A 15128-nucleotide genomic window follows, 5' to 3' on the forward strand; every position below is an offset into this window, starting at 1 on the left:
AAAAAAAAAAAAAAAAGATAATACACATCTCTCTATGAGCTCTTTGTAGAGCCCTCATATATATATATATATATATATATATATATAATTTTGAGGCCCAGAGAAAATTACTTCTAAAACATGTAGACTTTGCAAAAATATGTATTTTTTCAATAAGCTACTTAGGTTATCAAATAACAATAATGGTATCCACATTTTATCTGGGTTTACTAATTTATCAAAGCTTATTAAAACAACTGTGGTCTTAGATAATTAGGAGTCATGACATTTCATTTCATAAACCATTTGCTACTTTTAGGGCATGTCTATATAGGTTCACTTATCTGGCTTATTGTAGTAAAATGAATTCCTGAGGAAACTATTGTGTTTATATCAAAATAATTCATTTGTAATCAAAATAAAGCCAACTTAAAAAATCTCTTATTGTTTTGTATGTATTATTGCTATATATTATTCAAAGAACCAGGATTTGTGTTATTTAGACTTAAGTTTTTACTTTTCTTTAAATGCTAGCTGAAAACTGTTTACATCATTTAGCTTTACATAGATTTGCACAGCAGACTTCTCAGCATAAATTATGGAGGCCAGAGGCAGAGACATGATATATTCAAAGTGCTGAAAGAAAAAAAAAAAAAGAAAACAGCTAACCAATAATTCTATATCAGGCAAAATATCTTCAAAACTGATGTAAAAATTAAGACATCCCCAGATGAACAAAAGTTGATGGAGTTTGTCACTAGTAGACCTACTCTATAAGAGAGGTTAAAAGATGTCCTTTGGGTGCAAATGAAAGGACACTAGATTGTAACTGAAAGCAATATGAATAATCACTAGTGTAAAGGTAACTAAATAGGTAAATACAAAAAAAAATATCATTATTGTATCATCACTCTATTTGTATATGATTTAAAAATGCATAAAAGAATAATTACACATTAGTAAATTGGAACACAATGTATGAATTAGTTCATTTTCTGCTGCTTATAACAGAATACCTGAAATTGGGTAATTTAAGATAAAACCAAATTTATTTCTTACAGTTTTGGAAGCAGGGAAGTCCAAGGTCCAAGGGCTTCTTCTGGGTGGGAACTCTACAGAGTCCTGTGGTGACCAGGATATGACATGAAAATGGCATGAGCAAGAGAGTTAATGTGCTCACTTACTGTTCTTATAAAGCCATTAGAGGGCCAGCCCCGTGGTGCACTCGGGAGAGTGCGGTGCTGGGAGTGCAGCGATGCTCCAGCCATGGGTTTGGATCCTATATAGGAGTGGCCGGTGTGCTCGCTGGCTGAGCGCAGTGCGGGCAACACCACACCGAGGGTTGCGACTCCCTTACCGGTCACAAAAAAGACAAAAAAATAAATAAAAAAAAATAAAGCCATTAGAACCACCCTGTGATAACCCATTATAACCCATTAATCCATGAATGGATCCATCATGAGAGCACAGTCCTCATGATCCAATCACCTCTTAAAGGCCTCACCTTTTGAATATCATAATTGGATTTTCCACCTTCTTAACACTGTTACAATGGGGGTCAAGCTTCATTCCATTGAATTTGGGGAGGGGACATTCAATTCACAACAATGCTTAAAGATGTAATTGTGACTACACAAAAGAAGAAAAATGAGCTATATAGAAGCAGAATTTTTGTGTGCTATTGCAACTCTGTTGGTATTAATTCAAAATAGATTTTTATAAGATAAAGAGGGCAATTGTAATCTCCATAGAAATTACTAAGAAAACAACTTAAAAATATACAAAAATAATACAAGACTCAAAACAGTATGTTACAAAAAATCAATTAAACATAAAAGTAGGCAGAAATGGAGAAATTGGGGATATATAGAAAACAAGTAGCAAAATGGCAGAAGTAAGCCCATCCTTATTAGTAATTACTTCAAATGTAAAAGAAACTCTCATCAAAAGCAGAGATTGGTAAAATGAATTTTAAAATTGACATAACTGTACATAGTATTATCTACTAGAGACATTTTTTACCAATAAAGACACAAATAGGTTGAAAGTGAAAGGATGCAAAAGGACATTCCATGCAAATAGTGACCAAAAGAGAGCCGGGGTGGCTATATTTATTAGACAAAATACACTTTAAAACAAAATGTGACAAGATACAAAGGACATTATTTATTGATTAAAATGTCAACCCATCAAGAAGAAATTTAACATTGGATTGTGTTGAAATAGAGTGGCGGTGACAGTCACTAAAGATGAGGAATGAAAAGATGATGAATTTAGCAGAATGAGAAAGGTCATTCAAAATCTGTGTATATAACCCAGAGATATTTCAGAACCAAGGACAGAGAAAACTATTGTCCGGATGCTCAAGTCCTCTACAAACATTAAGTAGGCAGAAGGTCAGTAAAGAGAAGGGGTAAAAAGAGTGTGCTTACATCTCATGATCATCATAGTTGGAAATCAGCATTTTTTTTTTTTTTTTTTAGAGGAGCAATAGGATAAGGGAGATATTGAGAATTCAAGAGAATGCCGACACTAACTTCAAATTTGGTCTAGTGAATACTTCTCTAAGAACTGTGACATGGAATGGTTTTCTTTTAAACAGTAAGGCAATAAGGAGATAGGACAAGAAGGTGGAGGGAAGATTTAGTAGAGAGTTTGAGATTAAATGGGTTCAATTATAATTTGGGTTTACAGAAGACACAGAGGAAATTGCTGGGAAGAAGGAGAACTGATTAGTGGGAAAAAACAGAGCCAGTTGATATAAGGAGGGAGCAACTAAAGGATTACTGGGTATAGCTAATATTTTGCTCATGGAATTTGCTAGCTTCTTGAGTTTGTCTTGGATATGGTCAATTGGCACTCACCTTTCGTTCTCGTCTCTTAGACTGCTTTCCTGTACCACAGCAGCTGGAAAAATCAAACGCTTTGCTTCCACAACACACTCTCCAGGTAGCTTTCCAGATGCAAATTGATTCTCATCATTAGAATCACTCATGTGGGATTTAGGAGGCCTGTGTGAAGCAGGGTCCAGCTTGCTTCTGCTTTATGTCTTTTCTTCAGACAAAAGAATGTGAAGAAGTGGGTTTTCTGTAGCTGTGCTACATTCCAGTGCCCAGTCTTCAGTTTTATGTTTGTCTAGGAGCATTTTAGTACAGGTGATGGCCAGATTCTGTTACATTTTCCATCCAGCACTGTTGCAGCCATTGAGAGTGGTATTGGTGGCTGCAGGGACATGGGCAGCTTCCTCACATTTCTGACAAGGGAAGGGTTAGGGGTTCCTACATCAGGTCAGATCTTTGTGCTCTGAGACTTTGGGAATCTAGACTAGAGTCTTTCTGTCATCACTTGGAATGATTTCATGAGAATTCAATTCCTTTATTAAATTCCTTTCTACTTATTATATCACAGTGCTGTTTCCTGCATGCACCCTGACAGATACAGCTTTCTCACTACTTTTAAGTGACTCGGGTATTACCTCTGTTTCAGCTACAGTGCTTCCAAAATCACAGCCTGTTAAAATATTTATTTAAACAAAAAATATAATAAATATTAATATTTCAACTTCTTAGGAATTGTTAATACAATGAGGAGAGGAAACAACTCACCTTTTTCCAACTTGACACTTACTCTATTCTATTGTTTTTAGAGATTTATCATTAGAAATAGGTCATGGTGATTTATTAAGGCAAGGTAATCACTATTAGAAATTAAGGTTTAAAGTGAACCACTGAAAAAGAGATTTTTCTGCCAAGTACTCCCAGAAAACTTCTTGTCTATGTCCTGCTTCTATCTAGTGAGCTATACACTTGATTTTAAGAAATGGAATCTGAACATAGTAATTAATGTTTTTTGAAACCTTTCTTCATTTAATTCATATAATGTCCTCTGTCATCTACAAAATCCTTTTATTATAGTGCCTTAGTGGCATATGCCTTTTTTATAACTGCCTAGAGTTGAAACTGCCATTCAATAGAAACAACTTGGGGTTCTAAGAAATAACAGAGGGGAAACTCAGTTCCCAGAAGCAAGACTAGGAATTTTCTTTGGTAGTTCAAGGGCAAGAAAGAGGTCTTTTCAAAGGCTTCATTTCATTTGAAGTCTATCATTAAAGCAGTTGGTTGACATAATTTAGAGAAGCTGAATGTTTCCTCAACATGAAAAAAATTTTTGGTCTCCTTTTGTAATGAATTATATTCATCTCTGCTTATTTTGAGTTGTAGGTTCTTCCTCATCCAGATTCAATGTCACAAGATTGAGGGTGAAACTGAGATATGTAATGCTTCACTGTCACCTGGCAGACAGGCTCCCCTAAATGATTTGATTGCACACGGATGTTCAGTGTCATATATGTGGAGAGCTACAGTCTCATCCCATCCCTCCTTCTTTTCTCGATTGAAAACTAATAAATTTTCAGCAAACAATTCTGATTTGTATAATAATTTTTGAAGATATTTATTATACAAACCAAGAGAGGCAAAAATACATATATGTGCTAATCACATTTACTGATGAAGCTAATTAGACCTGTGTTTTATCCCTGCCTCATATAAAAATTTTAATTACAAGCTAAAATTTAGCAATAGTTTTACTAAAGTCATCACAATTTCTGATCTTCCATCTCTTACCGATAAAATGAGGACCTCGATTTTGAGCAGAAGTTGCTAATTGGCAGCTCCCACTAGAGTTGTTCCTTAGGCCTAAATAATGTTTCTTTTTCATTTGTTTTGTTTGTTCGTTTTGAAATAATTGCTGAATTTTAAATTTGAAATTTTTCACAAATGTAAAAAATAAAAATTAAAAAAAAATGAAAGAAAAAGATTGGCTTTATTGAAAAAAGTAACCACCTGGCAAAATAGGCCCAAATTCTGTTATCACAACAATCAGCTGGCAGTAGCAGCTGCTCCCTTTGTATGATGAATGTATCCTTTATGCCCTAGTCCCCACCTCTCCCAGTGGTCTTGTACCAATCAATTGTCACATATTTACATCTTCTGCCCTGCTCTGTGAACATCTTAAGTGTCTGTCCTACCGTTGAACCATGTTTTCCAAACTGCTTTTGGCAGGTCTGGTAAAACTTTGGAAACATACAATTTTCAATGAATAAATTGTTCTTAATCTTAAAATAAGCTTAAAACCACTGATCTAGATGACTTTTCCAGCTCTAAAATTGGTAAATTTTATTTAGCTATAAACAGGTTTTTTTTACTATTTTTATTATGCAGATTAGGAGATGCAGTTTTAAAGTAGGTTTGAAATGAGCTTCAATGAAAAAATAAGGTCATATATTAAAAATTAAGGAAGAAAATTCTCTATGTGGAAAGCAAGTAAATAATAATACATGTAATTACACGTGTAATCTTTTAGGGATTCATGAGGGATCTACAAACTATGGCCTACAGGTCAAATTGACTGCTGTCTGTTTTGGGAAGTAATATTTTACTCTCATACAGCCATACCCAGTTATTTACAGATTAGTTATCACTGTTTTTGCTGTACAGTGACAGAGTAAAGAAGTTTCAACAGAGACCATACTGTCTACAAAGCTGAAAATATTTACTGTCTTCCCTGTATAGAAAATTTGTCAAACCTAGAGCAAAAGCTGGGCAGAACCCATAGAGCAAAGTGGTTCTGGCTCAGTTGAGGACTAAGAATATAGATCTGCTCAGGCTAAATGATGATCAACGAGTATTTCTGACCACTTGGATCTCATATTCCAATTGTTATCAAACAATTAAATAAGATATTTCAATCACTGTGCTTACAAATAATATAGAAATATACAGAAAGTATCTCTGTCAATTATTTAGTATTTGACAGGCATTATGCTAAAAATAATATATAAATAAACATAAATATATTATTTTTATTTAATTTCCCAATGATAAGCACTAATATATTATTTCCCATTTCCCAGATAGCTTAAGTAGCAGATACGTAATGTCACATTTAAACCAGGCATCAATGTAACAAGGTAGGGAGTCACGAGAGCACATGATGGGAGGGAGGTTCTTACCCAGACTTCAAGTTTGGTGAAGTGTTTTAGAGGTGATATATTAGCTAAATTGTAAGGAGTGAGTAGAAGAAAAACAGGAGAGAGAGAGAGAGAAAGGATTTGTCAAGGCCATAGAAAATCTCTAAATTTCCCAACAATTCTTGTAATTTAGTTTTATTCCAGCTACAGTGAAAAGACATGCTGCGTTAACAGTTTGCATTGATAGGCTACATGAGAAAAAATAACACTATCATAAGAGCCTCGGCCATTCATTGAGCATGTTCTACATGGTACATGTGCTAAGAATTCACATGCATTGTTTGGTTTAATCTGCCAAGTAACCTTATTAGGCAAGTACTGTTATTAACTTCATTTTACAGATAAAGAAATAAAGGCAAATATAAGTCAAGTATCTTGCTCAGAGTTACCTAGATGAGAAGTGGTAGAGCTAGTTGTCAGAATAAGTTAGTCTGGTTCCAAGATTCGTGGTCTTAACCAATGTGGATAGCCTCCTCACTATAATGCAGGCACTCTCAGAGCAGTGGAGTCCTGGCAGCTGACTTTCCACGTTGAGAATTCAAATTCTCCAAAGGTAAGAACATGGTGGGTTCAGAGAATCAGTCTCTGTCCTGGAGCCTTGCATTGGGTAGAATTGTGATGCCAGAGGTCTTCCTGTTCATCAGGCAGGGATCATTGGTTTAATCAGCTACAATAAGAGTCTACAAATTCAGAACATTAGAAGTCACGGGGTGAGTATTGCCATCAATTAGAGAATTTTGGAAACTTCTCTATTTAAGTAGTCATTGGGTTATGATCATCACTTTACAAATGACAAAATAAATTTTATGAACTTTTAAATAACTTGTCCAATGTCATTCTGCTTTCAGTGTATCAGACCTCAATCTGGAATCAAAGTCTATCAATCCAACTATGCTTATTTTTTTCTTAACATGATAATTTACATATATGCACAAACTTTAGTTTCATAATACCTAAAATATCAGAAAATCCAGGAGTTTAATTATACACACTGAAGTACATACTAATGTCTTTGTTTTTTTTTCAACATTCTAACCTGTATTTGAAGTCTGAAACGTTTGCAAAAAGGCAAATCACTTGTGAAGAAAAACAGCTGAAAATCTCAGAAATTTTGGCAATATTTTTAGGTCAAATATTCATGGTAAGAGTTTGGGAACCTTTTAGAAATTAACTTCAAAACTTGTCATTCCAATTTTATACAAACAGAAATCATTAAGAGATTGCACTTTAGTATAAAATGGAATACATTGACATTTTTGAAGTAATCAGTTATTTTTTTAAGTAATAATGGCTTAAGGTATTTTAACATTGCTGCCAATATGGTTTTGAAGTGAAATCATAAAAAAAAACAAGATACCTAATTTTTGGAGAAGAATAAATACAAGCTGAGTGTGCATATTTTACTCAAATTTCTTTTCATTATTAAAGCAAGTTTGTTTGGAAAACAGTATGGCAGTTTCTTAAAAAATGTTGCATAGACTTATTAAATGACCCAGCAACTCTGCTTCTTAAACTCTACCTAAAATAATGAACATGTATGTCCACACAAAAAATTTACACTCAAATGTTCACATCAGCATTATTCATAATGATCAAATACTGGAAACAACCCCAATGTCCATCAACTGATAAATGAATAAACAAAATGTGGTCTACTTATATAATATAGTATATTACTTATCAATAAAAAGTACTAGTAAATATACAACATGGATAATCTCAAAAAGTAAGAGAAGCCAGTCACAAAAAAATCATGTATGATTCCATTTAAGTGGAGTGTCAAAAAAAGACAAATAAAAGGGTACTTCAATTTGTGGAAAAATGGAATTAAAAGATAATAGGAGCCTTTCCATGAACTTTTTGAACACGTCTCTTATATAGAGAGAGAAAGTAGATTAGTTGTTGCCCAGGATTGTAGGTTGAAATGGGGAGTGATTATAAATTGTTATGGGGTTTCTCTTCAGAGTGATGGAAATGTGTTGTGGTGATGTTTGTATAACTCTGTAACTATGTTAAAATTCACTGGGTTGTACACTATAAAAAGTTGAATTTTATTCCATGTAAACTACACCTCAATAAAGCTGTTATAAAAAATGAATTTGTGGGCCTGCCCGGTGGCACACTGGAGAAGTGCGCCACTTGGGAGCATGGCGGCACTCCCGCTGAGGGTTCGGATCCCATGTGGAGACCGGTTCCCGCTCACTGGCTGAGCGCGGTGCAGGCGCAACACCGAGGGTCAGTAAAAAAAGACAAAAAGGAAAAAAAAAAAGAATTTGTGTATTCTAAAATATCTGGTTTATTTCATATTGAATTAGGGCAGGTATTTGGGATAAGCAGGATAAAAACTAAATTTACTGACATCTATTAGACTGTTTTGTAAATCTAACAATCCATTTCCAGCAACAAACTGTCTATTATATTACAGGTTATAATTATGAGGCCCAAAGTGCTTTGTGATTTAGAGAGGGATGGATACATAAATCATATAAACAAGCCCAGAAATGTCACATAGCTTTGTCACCTGCTACAACGTTTTATTTAAGGCTTCTGGAAGAGTCTAAATAACATTCAAATATAGCCATGACACTTTCTAACCAGACATTTCAATTTCAAAGGCACTTTATAATGCATACTTCAGATGCAAATGGTATTACTTGATGCATATGGCTGGCTGTTGAAAGGAAAATACACACCTCTACCTTTACTCGAAGAAACTTTACTATTCCAATCTCATTTTTAAATCACATTGTGATTATCTGCAGATGACATGATTTTATATAGAAAACCCTAAAAAACTTCACCAATAAATTGTTAGAAACAATAAAGGAATTCCATAAAGTTGCAGGATATAAAATCAACATACAAAAATCAATTGTGTTTCTATACACTAGCAATGAACTACGCAAAAAAAAATTTTTTTTAAAGAAAACAGTCTCATTTACAGTAACATCAAAAAACTAAATAAAATCCTTAGGAATAAATTTAACTAAGGAGGTGAAATATCTGTACACTTAAAACTATAAAATGTTGAGGAAAGAAATTGAAGAATACACAAATAAATGAAAAGATATTCTGTGTTTCTGAATGGAAAAAATAAATATTGCTAAAATGTCCATATGACCCAAAATGATCTCCAGATTCAACACAATTCCTATCAAAATTCCAATTGTATTTTTCACAGAAATAGAAAAAACAATTGTAAAATTCATATGCAACCACAAAAGACACCCAGTAGCCAAAGCACTTTGATCAAGAAGAACAAAGTTGAAAAATCATACTACCCGATTTCAAAATATACTATAAAACTATTAAAGAATGAAATTGGACCCTTATCTCACACTATACACAGAAATCAACTGAAAATGGTTTAAAGATTTATACCTAAGACCTGAAACTGTAAAAAAACTACTAGATGAAACACAGGGGAAAAACTTCTCTTTTTATTGTATTTAAGGTATACAACATGACGTTTTGATGTACAGATATGTAGTGAATGGTTATCTTAGTCAAGCAAATTAACATATCCATCATCTCACAAAGTTACCCCATTTTGTGGCAAGAATACCTATAATCTAATCTTTTAGCAAAATTCCTGAATCCAATACAACACTATTAACTATGTTCCTCTAGACTTGTTCATCCTACATATCGCAACTTTGTATCCTTTGACTTGCATATACCCATTTTCTCCCTTCTTCTCCCATCCCTGATAATCACTGTTTTATTTTATCTGTGTGTATTTGCCTTTTTCCCCCCTAGATAAAACATCTAAGTAAGATTATGCAGCATTTTTCTTTCTGTGTTTAGCTTATTTCACTTGGTCTGGGTAATGCTTTTTTGAATATGACCCCAGAAGCACAGGCAACAGAAGCATAAATAGAAAAATGGGATTATATCAAACTAAAAAGCAGAAGCATGGAAAAGGAAACAATCAACAGAATGAAGAGGTAACCCACTGATTGGGAGATAACATTTGCAAACCATTCACCTGATATGGAGTTAATATCCAAAATATATAAGGAACCCAAACAATTATATGTCGGGTCCATCGCCAGCCAACCCGAACAGCCCTAGCCGCATTATCAGTCTTTCCCTAGGTGTCCCTTCTGGTGGGCGGGCAGATGGCCCGGATTCCTCTTTCCTTCCGGTCCCCATTGGAAGGAGATGGGGGAAGAGAGCCGTGAAGAGAGGTGAGCACAGCTGCCGGCCCCAACCAGCCCGTTAAAGGACACTCAGATGTGGTGGGGGTTCTGTTGAGCAGTTCCATTTATTATCACACAAGCACTTGCTTTTAAAGGCAAATGGGGAAGGGAGGTTTTTACATCCTCCAATCAGCTTAAAGGTTACGAGAGCATGCATCCTGTCTCAATGCCTAGCTATTGCAATCACGCAGTGTTCACGAGAGTGGAAGTGCGTATTTGGCCAATAAGGGCTAAGGCAAGGTTCCCGCAGACACTCCCACCCTACTTCCTCCCGGCGCCGTCTTAGGCTGCCATGTTAATACGCCCTTGTGGGCCCATAATGGTGCAACGTGTAATGTCACTTAAGGTGGCGTTAGTTTTTAAGGCCTGACAATGATATACATAGAAAAAAAAGATTAAAAAATGGGCAAGGGACCTGAATAGAAATTTTTCAAAAGAAAGCATACCAATGGCCAACAGGTATATGCAAAGATGCTCAACATCACTAATCATCACTGAAATGCAAATCAAAACCACAGTGAAACATCACATCATACCTGTTAGAATGGCTATTATCAAAAAGACAAAAGATAACATGTGTTGGCAAGGATTTGGAGAACAAGGAAGGCCTGTATGCCACTGGTGGTAACATGAATTAGTGCAACCATGATGGAAAACAGTATAGAGATTTCTCACAAAGTTAAAAATAGAACTACAATATACTTCAGGGAATTCCACTTCTGGGAATATATTCAAAGAAAATCAAATCAGCATGCTGAAGAGATATCTGCAGTTTTATGTTCACTACAGCATTAATCACAATAGTCAAGATGTGGCATTAACCTAAGTGTCCATCAATAGATGAACAAATAAATAACATATATATGTGTGTATATATATATATACACACATATATATATAAATGGAATATTAATTTAGTCTTAAGAAAAGAAGGAAATCCTGTCATTTGTGACATGTATGAACCTAGAGGACATTATTCTAAATGAAATAAGTCAGTCACAGAAAAAAAAAAGTACTGCACAATCTCACTTATATGTGGAATCTAAAATAGACAGTTGAATGTTAGGTCTGCCACCAGCTGATCCAAACAGCCCTTGCCTTGCTATCAGTCTCTCCCTTGGTGTCCCTTCTGGTAGGTGGGAGGATTGCCCAGATTCCTCTTTTCCCGGTCTGCATTGAGAGGAGATGGAGGAAGAGAGCCCTGAAGAGAGATGAGCACAGCTGCCGGCCCCAACCAGCCCGTTAAAGGACACTCAGACGCAGCGGGGGTTCTGTCAAGCAGTTCCGTTTATTATCACACAAGCACTTGCTTTTAAAGGCAAATGGGGAAGGGAGGTTTTTACATCCTCCAATCAGCTTAAAGGTTACGAGAGCATGCATCCTGTCTCAATGCCTAGCTATTGCAATCACGCAGTGTTCACGAGAGTAGAAGTGCGTATTTGGCCAATAAGGGCTAAGGCAAGGTTCCCGCAGACACTCCCACCCTACCTCCTCCCAGTGCCATCTTAGGGTGCCATGTTAATAAGCCCTTGTGGGCCCATAATGGCGCCACTTGTAATGTCACTTAAGGTAGCATTAGTTTTTAAGGCCCGACAGTTGAACTTATAGAAGTAGAGACTGGAATGGTGGTTGCTAAGGGCTGGGGGAAATGAGGATATGTTGGTCAAAGGGTACAAAGTTTCAGTTATGCAGAACGAATAAATTCTGGGGATCTAATGTACATCATGGTTCCTATGGTTAATATTACTGTATTGTATACTTGAACTTTGCTAATAGAGCTTAAATGTTCTTATCACACACAAAGTTAACTAGGTGAGGTGATGGATATGTTAATTAGTTTGATTGTGTAATTATTTTACAATATATATGTTTATGAAAATGTAACATTGTACAACTTAAATATATACAATTTTTGTCATTTTTACCTCAATAGAGCTGTCAAGGGGGGTAAAAAATAAAAGCAGAAAACACAGAAAGTGTAGAAATGAGAGATAACACCATCCAAAAAAAAGAAGAAACTTAAATATTAATTAACCAGAAACACCCTAATTAACTTGGGTTAAAAAATAAGTATTCAGGATACATTTACTATCCTAGATAGTGGTTCTTAGTTCTTCAAACACTACGATAGGCCGGCCCGGTGGTGCACTGCTACAGTGCACCACTTCGGAGCATGGCGGCGCTCCCGCCGAGGGTTCGGATCCCACATACAGGGTTCGGATCCCACAACACCAAGGGTTGCAATCCCGTCGCCGGTCCCGGTCCGGTACGGGTGCGACACTGAGGGTTGCGATCCGTTGCCGGACACGAAAAAAGACAAAAAAAAAAACACTATGATAGACTCCCATTGCTATTTCAACAAATTACCACACATTTCATGACTTAAAATAACACAAGTTTTTTACCGATTTTCTCATCTTATCTTACAGTTCTGGAAATTAAAAGTATGAAATCAATTTTTTCTTCTTTTTTTACTCTTCAAATAAACTATACTTTTCCCTGAAACTTTTTGATTGAGTAGGTTCTGTGTGGCCAAATGACCAGTCTATTTCCCCCCTAATCAAACAACTGCAATATTTAAATACAAATTATGATTGCATTTTTCTTTCTTCTCTAGGAAAATGCATGAGCATAATACAATCTTTAATAATTTATATGGCTTATAATCTTTAATGATGTTAGACAATTTTCTTTTAGTTGCAAACAATAACTACAACAAAAACAAATTTAAACTGAGTTAAACCCAATTCATAGGCAGTGTATTGGGGGTATTTCATGAAACTCCAGGGCAAGAAATATAGGCAGTTCTTGCAAGATTCTGGAGCCACAAAGTGAAAAATCATCAGGAATTAGTATATTCGTCTTTCTCTGTCTCTCTTTGTCTGCCTCTCTCTCTTTCTGTGTGTGTATGATTTTCTCTGTTTCTCTATCACTCTCACATGTTTCTCATCTCACCGCTTTGAGCATCCACCTCAGTATTTTTTCTCTCTGAGCTGATCAGATTTCACTGCTTGACCATAAACAAATATGGCTCAGCTTCTGCTGCTGAGTGTACTTGTGTTTAGCTCACGTAAACCATACAAAAAACCTTGCCAATTTTGCATTTCCGGGAAAGAGAATCTATGTGTCAGTGTGGGTCAGTATTTCTATCCAGATGGCTTCAGAAGAAAGCAAGAGCTCTCTCATTTGGTAAAACGTGGGATGAGAAATTCCTGTGATATAGAAATATGTGATTTTTAGTAAGGTTGCTCTAAATTATGCAGCACATTGTAATAGACTAATGTTGAGAAATGATGCACTTTTGGGCCGGCCCCAGTGGCGCACTGGATAGTGCGCCGCTTGGGAAGCGCGGCGGCGCTCCCGTCCGAGGGTTCGGATCCCACATGCGGACCGGCTCCCGCTCACTGGCTGAGCGGGGCGCGGGAGCAGCACCGAGGCTTGCGATCCCGTTGCCGGTCCCCGGTCCGGTACGGGGGCAACACTGAGGGGTGCGATCCGTTGCCGGACCCGGAAAAAAAAAAAAGACAAAAGACAAAAAAAAAAAAAAAGACAAAAGACAAAAAAAAAAAAAAAGACAAAAGACAAAAAAAAAAAAAAAGACAAAAGACAAAAAAAAAAAAAAAGACAAAAGACAAAAAAAAAAAAAAAGACAAAAGACAAAAAAAAAAAAAAAGACAAAAGACAAAAAAAAAAAAAAAGACAAAAGACAAAAAAAAAAAAAAAGACAAAAGACAAAAAAAAAAAAAAAGACAAAAGACAAAAAAAAAAAAAAAGACAAAAGACAAAAAAAAAAAAAAAGACAAAAGACAAAAAAAAAAAAAAAGACAAAAGACAAAAAAAAAAAAAAAGAAATGATGCACTTTTATATAAGAAAAAGTCCAATTATATTGAATGTCACCCTTGTTTTAATAATAGTAAACCATTACATCCATTCATAGTAGCTACTCTGGACCAGACAGTATTCTAAGTGCTCTCTCTCCAACCCCCTTCCAGCTCTGCACGCACACACAGGTGTACACTCACTCTTGGTTCTTAAACTCTATGGGGTAAGTATTATCATCATTCCCATTGCATAGAAAAATGAGGTTGAGGGGTTGGTTGTGCTGTTAGAGATTACACAGCCTGTAAATAGATAGCAGATCTAGGATTAGAGCCTCAGTGTCCCAAACCCTAGGTTTGTGCACTTAATCATTCTGCCCCCTGAATTTGTTTTTTTTTTTTCTTCCATACAAGCCCATCTGCATTTTTTAAATGAATCTTACAAGACCTAATTTATTTTTTTCCAAGATAATCATCTTTTGAAATTTTCTCCTCATAGGCTTTTCTATTTATTCAAGCTCCCCTGTACTTATTAGCTCTTGGCTTCATTTCTTCTTCCCTTGGACATTCTTATTATTTCTCTCAGTGATATTTACTGCACTTTACAAGTACCATCTGTGTCTATCACTAGGGAAGCACACATCCCTTGTTTTTTCTTCTCTTCAAAATTAAAAAAGGTTAAAAAATGGAATTTTACACCAATATTTGACTAACCTCCATAGACATATTAAAACCTCATTTTTATTACTTTTTTTTTCTCATACAGTCCTGCAACTAATTTTCAGTCAGTACATTTTTGCAGACCCAAGCCTGTTTAGATAAATTTATTTTAAAAAATTCTTCAGTTGGGCCGGCCCAGTGGCGCACTGGATAGTGTGCCGCTTGGGAAGCGCGGCGGCGCTCCCGCCCGAGGGTTCGGATCCCACATACAGACCGGTTCCCGCTCACTGGCTGAGCGAGGGGCGGGAGCAGCACCGAGGGTTGCGATCCCGTTGCCGGTCCCCGGTCCGGTACGGGGGCGACACTGAGGGTTGCGATCCGTTGCCGGACACGGAAAAAAAAAAAAGACAAAAGACAAAAAAAAAAAAAAAAAAAAA

This window comes from Galeopterus variegatus, unplaced genomic scaffold, assembly GCF_000696425.1.
Source record: "Galeopterus variegatus unplaced genomic scaffold, G_variegatus-3.0.2 Scaffold31, whole genome shotgun sequence".
NCBI lineage: Eukaryota > Metazoa > Chordata > Mammalia > Dermoptera > Cynocephalidae > Galeopterus > Galeopterus variegatus.